Consider the following 16,414-nt stretch of genomic DNA (forward strand, 5'->3'; position numbering starts at 1 on the left):
GACGGAGCCTCGTGTGGTAATGTGGGGGGACGGAGCCTCGTGTGGTAATGTGGGGGGACGGAGCCTCGTGTGGTAATGTGTGAGGACGGAGCCTCGTGTGGTAATGTGTGAGGACGGAGCCTCGTGTGGTAATGTGTGAGGACGGAGCCTCGTGTGGTAATGTGTGAGGACGGAGCCTCGTGTGGTAATGTGTGAGGACGGAGCCTCGTGTGGTAATGTGTGGGGACGGAGCCTCGTGTGGTAATGTGGAGGGACGGAGCCTCGTGTGGTAATGTGGGGGGACGGAGCCTCGTGTGGTAATGTGTGGGGACGGAGCCTCGTATGGTAATGTGGAGGGACGGAGCCTCGTGTGGTAATGTGGGGGGACGGAGCCTCGTGTGGTAATGTGGAGGGACGGAGCCTCGTGTGGTAATGTGTGGGGACGAAGCCTCGTGTGGTAATGTGTGGGGACGGAGCCTCGTGTGGTAATGTGTGGGGACGAAGCCTCGTGTGGTAATGTGTGGGGACGGAGCCTCGTGTGGTAATGTGGGGGGACGGAGCCTCGTGTGGTAATGTGGGGGGACGGAGCCTCGTGTGGTAATGTGTGGGGACGGAGCCTCGTGTGGTAATGTGTGGGGACGAAGCCTCGTGTGGTAATGTGTGGGGACGGAGCCTCGTGTGGTAATGTGGGGGGACGGAGCCTCGTGTGGTAATGTGTGAGGACGGAGCCTCGTGTGGTAATGTGTGGGGACGGAGCCTCGTGTGGTAATGTGGAGGGACGGAGCCTCGTGTGGTAATGTGTGGGGACGGAGCCTCGTGTGGTAATGTGTGGGGACGGAGCCTCGTGTGGTAATGTGGAGGGACGGAGCCTCGTGTGGTAATGTGGGGGGACGGAGCCTCGTGTGGTAATGTGTGGGGATGGAGCCTCGTATGGTAATGTGGAGGGACGGAGCCTCGTGTGGTAATGTGGGGGGACGGAGCCTCGTGTGGTAATGTGGAGGGACGGAGCCTCGTGTGGTAATGTGGAGGGACGGAGCCTCGTGTGGTAATGTGGGGGGACGGAGCCTCGTGTGGTAATGTGTGGGGACGGAGCCTCGTATGGTAATGTGGAGGGACGGAGCCTCGTGTGGTAATGTGGGGGGACGGAGCCTCGTGTGGTAATGTGGAGGGACGGAGCCTCGTGTGGTAATGTGGAGGGACGGAGCCTCGTGTGGTAATGTGTGGGGACGGAGCCTCGTGTGGTAATGTGTGGGGACGGAGCCTCGTGTGGTAATGTGGGGGGACGGAGCCTCGTGTGGTAATGTGTGGGGACGGAGCCTCGTGTGGTAATGTGGAGGGACGGAGCCTCGTGTGGTAATGTGTGGGGACGGAGCCTCGTGTGGTAATGTGGAGGGACGGAGTCTTGTATGGTAATGTGTGGGGACGGAGCCTCGTGTGGTAATGTGGGGGGACGGAGCCTCGTGTGGTAATGTGGAGGGACGGAGCCTTGTATGGTAATGTGTGAGGATAGAGCCTCGTGTGGTAATGTGTGGGGACGGAGCCTCGTGTGGTAATGTGGGGACGGAGCCTCATGTGGTAAGGTGTGGGGACGGAGCCTCGTGTGGTAATGTGTGGGGACGCAGCCTCGTGTGGTAATGTGTGAGGATGGAGCCTCGTGTGGTAATGTGTGAGGACGGAGCCTCGTGTAGTAATGTGTGGGGGAACAGAGCCTCGTGTGGTAATGTGTGAGGACGGAGCCTCGTGTGGTAATGTGTGGGGACGAAGCCTCGTGTGGTAATGCGGAGGGACGGAGCCTCGTGCGTTGATGTGTGAGGATGGAGCCTCGTATGGTAATGTATGGGGACAGAGCCTCGTGTGGTAATGTGTGGGGATGGAGCCTCGTGTGTTAATGTGTGAGGATGGAGCCTCGTATGGTAATGTGTGGGGACAGAGCCTCGTGTGGTAATGTGTGGGGATGGAGCCTCGTGTGGTAATGTGTGAGGACGGAGCCTCGTATGGTAATGCGGAGGGACGGAGCCTCGTGCGTTGATGTGTGAGGATGGAGCCTCGTATGGTAATGTATGGGGACGGAGCCTCGTGTTTTAATGTGTGAGGATGGAGCCTCGTATGGTAATGTGTGGGGACAGAGCCTCGTGTGGTAATGTGTGGGGATGGAGCCTCGTGTCATAATGTGTGAGGACGGAGCCTCGTGTGGTAATGTGTGGGGACGGAGCCTCGTGGTGATGGGGGGGATGGAGCCTCGTGTTTTAATGTGTGAGGATGGAGCCTCGTATGGTAATGTGTGGGGACAGAGCCTTGTGTGGTAATGTGTGGGGATGGAGCCTCGTGTGATAATGTGTGAGGACGGAGCCTCGTGTGGTAATGTGTGGGGACGGAGCCTCGTGGTGATGGGGGGGACGGAGCCTCGTGTGGTAACTGCTCCCGTTTGCTTCAAAACTCCTTGAGCAGCATGTCCATGCTCAAATTTCCTCCCACCTCTCATCTAACTCTCTCCTTGACAACCTCCAATCTGGCTTCCGCCCCCACCACTCCACCGAAACTGCTCTGACCAAAATTACTAATTACTTTGTCACAGCCAAAGCTAACAGACAGTTCTCCATCCTCCTCCTTTTTGGCCTGTCCTCTGCTTTCGACACAGTCGATCACTGCCTACTGCTACAGATTCTTTCTTCCCTTGGCATCAAAGACCTTGCCCTGTCCTGTATTGCCTCATACCTTTCCGACCGCACATTTAGTGTTTCCCACTCCCACACCACCTCCTCATCCCGCCCTCTCTCTGTTGGAGTCCCTCAAGGCTCTGTCCTAGGGCCCCTACTTTTTTCCATCTATACCCTTGGCCTAGGACAACTCATAAAGTCCCATGGCTTCCAGTACCACCTGTATGTGGACGACACTCAGATCTACCTCTCTGGCCCAGATGTCGCCTCTCTTCTGTCCAGAATCCCGAAGTGTCTGTCAGCCATAGCCTCCTTCTTCACCTCTCGCTTCCTAAAACTCAGTGTAGACAAAACCGAACTCATCATCTTTCCCCCATCTCACGTATCCCCCCTACATGACCTATCTATTATGGTAAATGGCATCACACTCTCCCGCATCTGAAATCCGCTGCCTCAGGGTAACTCTCGACTCTGCCCTGTCCTTCAAACCGCACGTCCAAACTCTTGCTACCTCCTGTCGCTTCCAACTCAAAAATATTGCCAGAATCCGTCCCTTCCTCAGCCCACAATCTACCAAAACTCTTGTGCATGCCCTCATCATCTCCCGCCTCGACTACTGCAACACCCTCCTCTGTGGCCTCCCCGCTAACTCTCTTGCACCACTCCAGTCTGTTCTCAACTCTGCTGCCCAGCTAATCCACCTCTCTCCTCGCTACTCCCCTGCTTCTCCCCTCTGCAAATTTCTCCACTGGCCCCCAATTCCCCAACGAATCCAGTTCAAACTACTAACACTGATCTACAAAGCCATCCACAACCTGTCCCCTCCCTATATCTCTGAACTAATCTCCCAATATCTTCCCTCACGTAATCTCCGATCCTCCCAAGACCTCCTACTCTCCTCCACACTTATTCGTACCTCACACAACCGCCTCCAAGATTTCTCCCGAATATCCCCCATCCTCTGGAATTCCATGCCTCAACATGTCCGACTATCCACCACCCTCGGATCCTTCAGACGGAACCTGAAAACCCATCTCTTCAAGAAAGCCTACAGCCTGCAATAACTAGTGTTGAGCGATACCGTCCGATACTTGAAAGTATCGGTATCGGATAGTATCGGCCGATACCCGAAAAGTATCGGATATCGCCGATACCGATACCCGATACCAATACAAGTCAATGGGACACCAAGTATCGGAAGGTATCCTGATGGTTCCCAGGGTCTGAAGGAGAGGAAACTCCCCTTCAGGCCCTGGGATCCATATTAATGTGTAAAATAAAGAATAAAAATAAAAAATATTGATATACTCACCCTCTGACGCGCCCTGGTTGTAACCGCCAGCCTCCGTTCATAAGAATGAGCGCTTGAAAGTCCTTAGATGACGTCGCGGCCTGTGATTGGTCGCGGAGCGGTCACATGACCGCTCCGCGACCAATCGCAGGCCGCGACGTCATCTAAGGACTTTCAAGCGCTCATTCTTATGAACGGAGGCTGGCGGTTACATCGGTAAGGTCCAGGCTGCGTCGAAGAGGTGAGTATATCAATATTTTTTTTTTTTATTCTTTATTTTACACATTAATATCGATCCCGATACCGATTCCCGATATCACAAAAGTATCGGATCTCGGTATCGGAATTCCGATACAGCAAATATCGGCCGATACCCGATACTTGCGGTATCGGAATGCTCAACACTAGCAATAACCATTCTGCCGCCTCACCATCGCCAGAGCCACAGCATCGCCATCGCCTCGCCCCCTACCTTCTGTCTCTTCCCCACTATCCCATAGAATGTAAGTCCGCAAGGACAGGGTCCTCTCCCCTCTGTACCAGTCCGTCACTGTAAACGTGTTTACTGTAAACTACATCTGTAACTCTGTATGTAACCCCTTCTCATGTACAGCACCATGGAACTAATGGTGCTATATAAATAAATAATAATAATAATAATGTGAGGGGACGGAGCCTCGTGTGGTAATGTGGGGGGATTATGTGTGGTGATGTGGGGGGAGGGATTATGTGTGGTAATGTGGTGGGGGGCGGGATTATGTGTGGTAATGTAGTGGGATGGGATTATCAGTGGTAATGTGGTGGGGGTGGGATTATCTGTGGTAATGTGGGGGGCGGGATTATGTGTGGGGGGGGCGGCATTATGTCTGGTAATGTGGTGGGGGTTGGGATTATCTGTGGTAATGTGGGGGGCGGAATTATGTGTGGTAATGTGGGGGGCGGGATTGTGTGTGGTGATGTGCGGATTGTGTGTGGCAATGTGGTGGGGGGCGGGATTATCTGTGGTAATGTGGTGGGGGCGGGATTATGTGGTAATGTGGTGGGGGGCGGGATTGTGTGTGGTGATGTGGTGCGGATTGTGTGTGGTAATATGGTGGGGGGCGGGATTATGTGGTAATGTGGTGGGGGGCGGGATTGTGTGTGGTGATGTGGTGCGGATTGTGTGTGGTAATGTGGTGGAGGGCGGGATTATGTGTGGTAATGTGGTGGGGGGCGGGATTATGTGTGATGATGTGCTGGGGGGCGGGATTATCTGTGGTGATGTGGGGGGGGGGCGGGATTATGTGTGGTGGGGGGCGGGATTGTATGTGGTAATGTGGTGGGGGGCGGGATTATGTGTGGTGGGGCGGAGCTACTGTGCAGGGGGCGGGATTAGTAAGTAATCACGATGCCTCATATATATAGATTTTTCTCCCCTTGTTTTGCACCTTTTTTAGAGGTAAGGGGGTCTTCTTGTTTCAGAAAACCCCCGTCCCGCAGCGGCAGTTTAATTAAAAATAAACTCACCCTCCCCAGGTCCAGTGCCGAATCAGTGCTGTTATTGCCCGCAGCATTGACTTCACGCTGAAAGCGCTGCAGCCAATCAGTGATTTCAACAGCTTGTTCTGTCAGCACGGAGTGGCTGATGTCACTGATTGGCTGCAGTGTTGTCAACTTGATATCAGCACTGCAGACAATAATAGACACCATGAGCAGCAGAGGCTTAGTGCTGGACCCAGGAAGGGTGAGTGAAGCAATTTTTTTGTTTGTTTTGTTTTTAATTCCATCCGGGGACAAGGGTTTTCTGAGACTGGAAAACCCCTTTAAACGTTTCACACTCTTTTAAAATGTTGCTTGTTAGGCCTCATTCACACATGCGTGTGTCACTGAGCACAGACAGTGATTCACAGATCAGTCGCAGATCTCTACCCGAATCTGACAGCCTCGTATGTGTGGTGCCCGAGGGTCCAGTCGCCACAGAGTATTGCACCTCACCCAGAAGTGTGGTATTCCGCTCTCAGGTAAGGAGGGGGCACTGCACAGAACCCTAAGGCTACTTTCACACATCGATTGATGCCGCCGGATCCATATTTTTCCCATAGATTGCGGATCCGGAAGCCGGACAAAACAGACAGAGGAAATTTTTTTTGTATCCGGCAAAAAAACGGACAGCGCCTGATTCCGTCAGTGATGCAGGGCCGGCGTTTGGCGCAGGCAGACGCCTGGGGCCCCCACCTACAAGGGAGCCCCTGCATCTGCAACCCCTGTATGAAGTGCCCAGAGAGTTTTCAGCAGTGAATAATGCTGTGCATTGCTTTGTAGTCTCAGAGCGTCTCTCTCAAACCCCCCTTGAGACCCCCTCAGTGCTGTGATTTACTCACTGTGGTCCCAGAGCTCTGTGCTGTTTGCTGTAGGATCAGGTTTCACAGTCACATACAGCAGGGATCAGCATAGGCGCTGACCACAGTCACTAATCACTGCTTGTAATCTGACAGGGCGACCTGCTGTCACTACTGTGTGGATGACACAAGACAGGAATATTGTCTGCTGAATCAGGGTATTTATTATAAAGAAATAAATGAATTCCTACGTGAAACAATAAGGGTAAACCATACACATATTTAGTACAGCTGTGCATAGGAATCAGCGTTTTTGGTCAATTTTTTTTGCAGCCAAAGCCTGCTCACTTGGCAGGAAGAACACTGCTGTTATGACCCCAGTGGACAGGGTCTCAGAGGAACGTGTAAGTCTGCGAGATTCAAAAATCCAGCTCATAGGGCTGTGGTAACTGGGTAGACCAAATAGCTACTCCTAACGCCAACACTAGAAGTAGCCGGGGATCATGCCTACGGTGATCGCTAGATGACTCGCGCCAGCCGGAGAATCTAACTACCCCTAGGAGAAGAAAACAAAGACCTCTCTTGCCTCCAGAGAAAGGGACCCCAAAGCAAGATACAAGCCCCCCACAAATAATAACGGTGAGGTAAGAGGAAATGACAAACACAGAAATGAACCAGGTTCAGCAAAGAGAGGCCAGCTTACTAATAGCAGAATATAGCAAGATAACTTATCTGGTCAACAAAAACCCTATAAAAATCCATGCTGGAGATTCAAGAACCCCCGAACCGTCTAACGGTCCGGGGGGAGAACACCAGCCCCCTAGAGCTTCCAGCAAAGGTCAGGATACAGATTGGAACAAGCTGGACAAAAATACCAAACAAAACAAAAGCAAAAAGCAAGGAAGCAGACTTAGCTTGAAATACAGGAACCCGGATCATAGGACAAGAGCACAACAGATTAGCTCTGATTTCAACGATGCCAGGCATTGAACTGAAGGTCCAGGGAGCTTATATAGCAACGCCCCTGAACTAACGGCCCAGGTGAGGATATAGGAAAAGACAGAAGCTCCAAAGTCAAATCACTAATGACCACTAGAGGGAGCAAAAAGCAAAATCACAACACACTGCGTTCAAAACACCCATTTTTTAGGGTATGTGCAGAGGATCCGGAAATGGCAGCCCTTTGGATGCAGAGGACATGTGCTGCCATGTTTTGAAAACAGGTGATTCCGCGTGTGTTCATTGATCTGTGCGGAATCCCTGCGTCCTATACATTGCAGGGGTGAGATTTCTCTTGTGGAGACTCGCGTCTACGCCATATAAATTGGCATGCTGGGGTCTGGAGAGACGCGCCGCATGTCCGTCTCCGCAGGTGATGTGCGGGTGTCAGAGCACGCATAGTAGAGATGGAATTTCTCGAAATCCCATCCACTATACTGTAACATGTGGCTGCTGCGGGTTGGACGCTGCACAAGTACACAGCATCCGACCCCCAGCGTTTACTGATTGTGGACACACCCTTAGAACTTTTGCTGTTTGTTTTTTACAGTATGCATTTTGTCTACAGTACATGTTTAATAAAGTTAGGTTTATTCACCAAAAACGCAGTGAAAAACAACGTTGCAGCATTTTTTAAACTTTTTCATTGCTTTCTACGGGTGAAAAAAAATTGCTGAAAGCGACACTCTGCAGATTTAAAAAAGGCTGCAGTTGTGAAAATCAGTCAGGGGAAAATAAAAGGGTGTGCAGGAGATTTCTGAAAAGCTCAGTTTTTGCTTGTGCTGTAAAATGCTGTAAACTTCTTATTTGCAGAAGAAAACGCTGCAAAAATTCTGCATAAGAATGTAGCGCCCCCACTGCCGCAGGGCCGAGGGGTACCCGGTACCGGGCCTCTGAGTCTCTGCTCCGGGGTTGTCACGGTGGCTAGGCCCGGTCCGTGACCCTGCTGAGGGGCGTACAGTGATAGATATGATGGATGATGATGGTGGTGAGGCTGTAGTAGTGCGGTGCAGTAAATAACGAGGACACCAAGTTGCAGTCTCTTTACTGAAGATCTCTGGGTCCTCAGTCCGGAATCCGGGTAACCAGGCTGCGCAAGTCCGGCCGGTCCAATGACACCGCCAGAGTTCTCTTCACAGGTGGAAATCTGTGCCTTCCCCCTAGCGCTAGGTGTTGCGGTCCTTCCCTGCTGTGCTTACGGAAAGTCCCCACAACTGTTGTGTCCGTTTCTTAAGTTCCCTCACAACTCGATTAGATGATGTTCTGCTAATCCTCCGTCCCTCCCTGATGTTACGGTTGGAACGGCACCCGTATGACGGGTAGGCTCGGAGCTCTTCCGGGACCCTAGAGTCGCCCCTCTCCACAAGTTGCCCCCCAAGACTGCATAGGTGATTTAGGTGAGACAGCCCGCCTTAGACTGACTGTCCTGCCGCTGTTTAGAGTATTGCTTGAAGCTGAATATTGTAATACTCCCTCGGCGTTCCGGCCGCCGGTTATGCGCCTCAGTAGGATGTTGCCTCGGTCTTACAGCACGACCCCTACTGGTATTCTCCTTGTTGCTTTGATCTCGTTTCTCACTCAGCACAATCTATCTCGCTTCCAATCCCTTCTTGGGCACCGCCGCTATACTGAGCAGGCACGGTCCCGTTACGTTCGCTCAAGTTGCCAAGTCTCTGTCAGGATCCCACCCCTGACAGGGACCCTACCGAATCTTCTCCCGCAACACCCTCTGCCACAAGGTGTTGCCTGGTTCCAACCCAGTCAGCTTTCTGTCTAACTTCCTGCCTGACCCCCAGTTTTACCAGTGTGTGGAGAGTGGCCTAGTAAATAGAACCCTTAGCTCCCCCTGGAGGCCCGGCGGTGAAATGTATTGGTGTCTGTGATACCTGATCAGATGAACTCCTTCAGTGCCATCAGACGTACCATAGCTCCCCTTAGTGGCGGAGCCACAGTACTGCAACGACCAGGACTCTGGGGCGCTGCAAGAACATGGCGAAAAGCTGCTTTTCAAAGTGCCAGCAAAACATAGGAGATTTCCGAAATCTCCTGCAGGCGCTTGTTTGTTTTCTGACTGAATTCCAGAACTGTAGCGCTTTTTAAATCTGTAGCGTGTCACTTCTTTCAGCGTGTTTTCACCCGTAGAAAGCAATGGAAGAATAAAAAAGCTGCAGATATTGCAACGGCATTTTTCACTGCAATTTTTTAAGTGGTTTTGGTGAATTAAACTATTAGGTCTCGTTCACATGTTCAGTATTTCACATCAGTTTTTGTAATGCAGAAACAGCAGTGGAACAAGGAGGCTATGTGCACACGTTGTGGAATCTGCTGTGGATATTTCCAAGCAGATTCCTAAAAATCTGCAGGTAAAGCGCAGAATTACCACGTTTTTTGTGCGGATTTCGCCTGCGTTTTTACACCTGCGGATTCCTATTATGGAGCAGGTGTAAAACGCTGCGGAATCTGCACAAAGAATTGACATGCTGCAGAAAATACCACGCAGCGTTTCTGCGTGGTATTTTGCGCAGCATGTGTACGGCGGATTTTGTTTTCCATACATTTACATGGTACTGTACACCGCATGGAAAACTGCTGCAGATGCACCGGAAAATCCGCAATGTGTGCACATAGCCTGAGAAACACGTCACCACTTCTGTATTTCTCACCCTCCTGGTTTTGGCTTACACATACTGATGTGAAATACTGACCAAATACTGATCGTATGAATGTGGCCTAAAACATACTGTAGACAAAGCAAACATCCTCACTCAAAAAAAAAGCTAAAAAAAGTGTGAAGAACACCACAAAACGAGCTGAAAAACAGGTGTTTTGAACGTAACATTTTTACTGCTAATAGAAAAGGTTTTGGCTACTAAAAAAATGCTGCATGTGAACATAGTCTTACTCTGAAACGCTATGTCTATCTGTGGTGTTACATAGGACTGTAGGTGACATCTACTAAATTATCTGTACTCAGAGAGTTATCACTGCTATCTCTGGTGTTGCATAGGACTGCAGGTGACATCTAATACATTATCTGTACTCAGAGAGTTATCACTGTATTATCTGTGGTGTTAAAAAAAATTAAGAGGGGGTTGGGGGCAACTCTTTGTCTTGGGGCTTGGGCCCCCAATCTTTTCTGACCGTAGCAACGCCCCTGCATACAGCTAATAGTGGCAGACCTGTTGGCCGATATAAGGCCCCTAAATATGGGGGCCACAGTGTGAGCACTGGCTCCAGGCCCCTCCACCAACTGTATCCGCATCCTGCTCATGTAGTGTAGCCTAAATGTTTGTGTGATTTTACAATGTTATCATTTGGGGCCCCACTTTAAATTTTTGCCTAGGGCCCCACTTTGTCTAAAACCGGCCCTGCAGTGACGGATTCCATTTTTTAATCTGCACATGCCCAGAATTTGTTTTTACCATCTTTCTCTCCCCCCCTCCCCCCTCCAGAAACTTACAAGATCCGATTGGCCAGAACAGTCAGTCGGATCCAGCAGAAAAACTGATCCGTCGCATCAGTTTTTTCACTAATTTTGCCGGATCCGGCAATTCATCCCGCCGCCGGATTATGCCTGACGGCGAAAGATGGATGTGTGAAAGTAGCCTTACACCTGCATCCAACACTAGACAATTCACTCAGGGCACCTGGGCGTACCCTTAGGGAGGAAGGCATCATCCCAGTCTGGATAGGAAAGGGTGTTGGAGGAGTGGGTGGGGTAGGTAGAGTACGGGAGGAGAATAGGAAGCAGGAGTCAGACAGGTGGAGGGAGGAGAAGGAGTGGAGCAGACTACTGAGAAGGAGCTCCCAGTCAGAGGGAGCTAGAGCAGATTGTGAGAGAAGTGGAGCTGAGTAGACCAGAGGATCTGCAGCTCCTGTCAGACAGAAAGGAGTTCCCAGAGAGAGGAAGCTGAAGGAAAGTGAAGCTAAAGAAAGAAGAGAGGGAAGGGGTCCTAGAGGCACAGGTAGTGAGAAGTCCATCCCTGGGGCTCGTATCCACGCTGACCAGAGTCAGGTGGAGGGACCAGGTCGTAGTCAGGGGTCGGCCCCATTCTATTGGAGAAACTACAGTAAGGACTCAGCTAGATAACCGGAGGCTGTGGCTTTTGTAAGAAGCACAGCCACCTCTGCACACATTAGCTGAAAAAGCAGCCATATAGGATCCAGTGGGACTCGGAGCTCACTGCCCGACAAGATCCGTGGCTGCTGGCTTGGGACACTGTGTGGCAGGCGCAGGGCAGGAGAGGCGAAGCCAGCGTAGAGAGACGGACAGGAAAGGACATAAGAAAGAGGCTTCTGGAAAGTGCACTCAAATTGCTTGGGAGCTGGCTGGATCACCTACTCGGAGGACACAGCATCCCCGGCTGGTGCAACTAGGAACTGTGAGTAAAGCATTGGAAACTGCACCTCGCTGTGTCCTCACACTTATTTACTGCTCCGTCCACCCTGCACTACATCCACCATTAGCATCTTCATCTTTTACCATCTAAGTGCCCTGGGACTCAAGCTCTACCTGTGGAGAGCTGTAACAACTCTGCTGCATCACCATCAGCCCCAGCGGTCTCTTTAAGCAGCGTCAGCTAACACCTTTAGTGCCGAGTACCACAGGTGGCATCACGAACATTTTCTCTTATAAACTTTATTCCCATCCACATCCCCTTTTATTGGACGCCCAGGGCCGCGGACTGGGTCACTGCTGTCGTGACACGTCCCCTTTAAGAACCGGCCCGGTACCGAGTGTCCCACGGCCCTGGCAGGCGCTCCATATGCCTATGAGGCTGACAAGTTGTAAGTAGTGTTGAGCATTCCGATACCGCAAGTATCGGGTATCGGCCGATACTTGCGGGTATCGGAATTCCGATACCGAGATCCGATACTTTTGTGGTATCGGGTATCGGTATCGAAACAACATTAATGTGTAAAATTAAGAATTAAAATAAAAAATATTGCTATACTCACTAGTGTTGAGCGATACCGTCCGATACTTGAAAGTATCGGTATCGGCCGATACCGGCAAAGTATCGGATCTAATCCGATACCGATACCCGATACCAATACAAGTCAATGGGACTCAAGTATCGGACGGTATTCCTGATGGTTCCCAGGGTCTGAAGGAGAGGAAACTCTCCTTCAGGCCCTGGGATCCATATTAATGTGTAAAATAAAGAATTAAAATAAAAAATATTGCTATACTCACCTCTCCGACGCAGCCTGGACCTCACCGAGGGAACCGGCAGCGTTCTTTGCTTAAAATGCGCGCTTTTACTTCCTTCCGTGACGTCACGGCTTGTGATTGGTCGCGTGCCGCCCATGTGGCCGCGACGCGACCAATCACAGCAAGCCGTGACGTAATTTTCAGGTCCTCAATGCCTAATTCTAGGCATTCTGGAATTTAAAATTACGTTCCGGCTTGTGATTGGTCGCGTCGCGGTCACATGGGCGACGCGACCAATCACAAGCCGTGACGTCACGGGAGGCAGGAGACGCGCGCATTTTTAAAATTACGTCACGGCTTGTGATTGGTTGCGTGCCGCCCATGTGACCGCGACGCGACCAATCACAGCAAGCCGTGACGTAATTTCAGGTCCTGATGCCTATTTCTGCATTGAGGACCTGAAATTACGTCACGGCTTGCTGTGATTGGTCGCGTCGCGGTCACATGGGCGGCACGCAACCAATCACAAGCTGTGACGTAATTTTAAAAATGCGCGCGTCTCCTGCCTCCCGTGACGTCACGGCTTGTGATTGGTCGTGTCGCCCATGTGACCGCGACGCGACCAATCACAAGCCGGAACGTAATTTTAAATTCCTGAATGCCTAGAATTAGGCATTGAGGACCTGAAAATTACGTCACGGCTTGCTGTGATTGGTCGCGTCGCGGCCACATGGGCGGCACGCGACCAATCACAAGCCGTGACGTCACGGAAGGAAGTAAAAGCGCGCATTTTAAGCAAAGAACGCTGCCGGTTCCCTCGGTGAGGTCCAGGCTGCGTCGGAGAGGTGAGTATAGCAATATTTTTTATTTTAATTCTTTATTTTACACATTAATATGGATCCCAGGGCCTGAAGGAGAGTTTCCTCTCCTTCAGACCCTGGGAACCATCAGGAATACCGTCCGATACTTGAGTCCCATTGACTTGTATTGGTATCGGGTATCGGTATCGGATTAGATCCGATACTTTGCCGGTATCGGCCGATACTTTCCGATACCGATACTTTCAAGTATCGGACGGTATCGCCCAACACTAGTTGTAAGGGATCCACCATGGTTTTGGTCCCCCTCAGTGTGTCTGCGCTCTGGGAGGTTTGCTGCTTACCCCTTTTCAGGCCACAAGTGGTTTGATGGTACGAGGACCTGGTAAATACGTGACTAAACTGTGACACCAGAATCCATTTTAAAAAGAAAACTACTTTACTGCAATTCCTCAATTGATTGCAGGCACAATACTTTCTGTACATTCCTTCTGCATCAAACAGAGGCAATGAACCACAGCCCACAAGGATGTCGATAGGAAAATTAGGTGATCTTCAGCTGTATTGTAGTATGTGAACTCAGAAGCATATTATACATAGACATACAGGTGCTTTTCACAAAATTAGAATATCATCAAAAAGTTAATTTATTTTAGTTCTTCAAAACAAAAAGTGAAACTCGTATATTAGATAGTCACTACAAACAGTGATCTATTTCAAGTGTTTATTTCTGTTAATGTTGATGATTATGGTTTACAGCCAATGAAAACACAATAGTTATTATTTCACTAATTTAGAATAATTAACAAAAAACACCTGCAAAAGCTTCCTAAGCATTTAAATAGGTCCCTTAGTCTATTTTAGTAGGCGCCACAATCATGGGGAAGACTGCTGACTTGACAGATGTCCAGAAGTCAGTCATTTGCACACTCCACAAGGAGGGTAAACCACAAAAGGTCATTGCTAAGGAAGCTGGCTGTTCACAGAGTGCTGTATCCAAGCATATTAATGGGAAGTTGAGTGGAAGGAAAAAGTGTGATAGAAAAAGATGCACAAGCAACTGGGATAACAGCAGCCTTGAAAGGATTGCTAAGAAAAGCCATTCAAAAATTTGGGGGAGAGTCACAAGGAGTGGGCTGCTGCTGGAGTCATTGCTTCAAGAGCCACCACACACAGACATATCCATGACATGGGCAAAAAGTGTCACATTCTTTGTGTCAAGCCATTCATGACCAATAGACAACTCCAGAAGCGTCTTACCTGGGCAAAGGAGACAAAGAACTGGACTTTTGCTCAGTGGTCCAAGGTGTTGTTTTAGATTAAAGTAAATTTTGCAATTCATTTGGAAATCAAGGTCTCAGAGTCTGGAGGAAGAGTGGAAAGACAGACAATCCAAGCTGCATGAGGTCTAGTGTGAAGTTTCCATGGGGAGCCATGTCATCTGCTGGTCTAGGTCCACTGTGTTTTATCAAGACCAACGTCAGCGCAGCCGACTACCAGTAAAATTTAGAGCACTTCATGCTTCCCTCTGCCGACAAGCTTTATGGAAATGGAAATTTCATTCTCCAGCTCTTGTCCACACTGCCAAAAGTACCAATACCTGGTTTACAAACAATGTTATGAGTGAACAGATATTAAGTGCAACAGTATAAAGTGCTTGGCAGTTAGACAATGGCAGTTGGACAGGGCAGGAGACAGGTAAGGTGCATAAGTTTTTCAAACAATCATGCTTCTTGGTCAGTCATACTACATTATGCATTAATCATATCAATCTGCTTCTTATTTGTTTTTACTTCTGCTTTCTCACAACTCGCCCGCCCTTTAACACATTCTGGCCACTCTCTCTATATCCACCCTTCCCTTCTTCCCTCTCCCATGTGTAACTCTGAGGCTCTACTGACATTTCTTACCCACTCCAAACCAGCCACTACCGCCATGCAGCACTCAAAATGTTCATACAATCATCCCACCACCTGCTCTTTCTGTTTTTCCTCCTACTAGTTGCAGGTGACATCTCCCCAAACCCTGGGCCACCCTCCACCAGCATACATTACTATCCTCCAGCTGCATATAGAAACCCTGCTAATCTTATTAACATTCAGTGCATGCCTTCTCCTATTGCTTTCCAATGTGCACTCTGGAATGCTCGGTCTGTGTGTAACAAACTAACTTACATTCACGATCTTTTCCTCTCTAATTCCCTTAACCTTCTGGCTATTACAGAAACCTGGATCCAGCATTCAGACACCACCGCCGCTGCCGCTCTCTCATTTGGTGGGCTGAAATTTTCACATACCACCAGACCTGAAAACAGACAGGGTGGGGGTGTTGGTTTGCTTCTTTCATCACAATGTGCTTTCCAGGTCATCCCCCCGGTTCCCTCACTTACATTTCCTTCCTTTGAAGTCCACGCCGTCAGACTCTTTAAGCCCTTCTCCTTGCGGGTGGCGGTTGTTTATCGCCCTCCAGGCTCCTCCCGCCTGTTTCTAGACCACTTTGCCACTTTCTATCATGTGACATCCCCACCCTCATCATGGGAGACTTTAACATCCCCATCAATGATCCCCTCTACCAATCTGCCTCTCATCTTCTTTCTCTAACTTCTTCATTCGGCCTCTCACAGTTTACTAATTCTCCTACGCATGAGGTTGGGAATACTCTGGACCTGGTTTTCTCCCGTCCCGGATCGCTGCACGACTTTACTAACTCCCCTCTCCCGCTTTCGAACCACAACCTTCTTTCCTTCTCTGTCAAGAATTGTCTCCTCACTCGGGACACCCCCACTTACCACACTTATCGGAATACACATTCCATTAATACCCAGCAGCTTATGGACAATCTCCACACATCTATAGCCCCCATCTCCTCCCTCTCCTGTCCAGACTTAGCATTGTCACACTTCAATAATACACTGAAGAATGCCCTAGATGAAGCAGCACCTTCTACACGCAGAAAGACCCGACACAGACAACGGCAGCCCTGGCACACTATGCAAACACGCTTTCTGCAGAGTTGCTCAAGGTGTGCAGAGCGGCAGTGGAGAAAATCTCTCTTAGCAGAAGACTTCATCCACTATAAGTTCATGCTCAAAAACTATAACTCTGCCCTTTATCTGGCCAAACAATCCTACTTCACCACCCTCATCACCTCACTATCCAACAACCCAAAATGACTTTTTGAAACCTTAAACTCCCTCC

The sequence above is a fragment of the Ranitomeya variabilis genome, chromosome 6, assembly GCF_051348905.1.
Source record: "Ranitomeya variabilis isolate aRanVar5 chromosome 6, aRanVar5.hap1, whole genome shotgun sequence".
NCBI classification, from domain to species: domain Eukaryota; kingdom Metazoa; phylum Chordata; class Amphibia; order Anura; family Dendrobatidae; genus Ranitomeya; species Ranitomeya variabilis.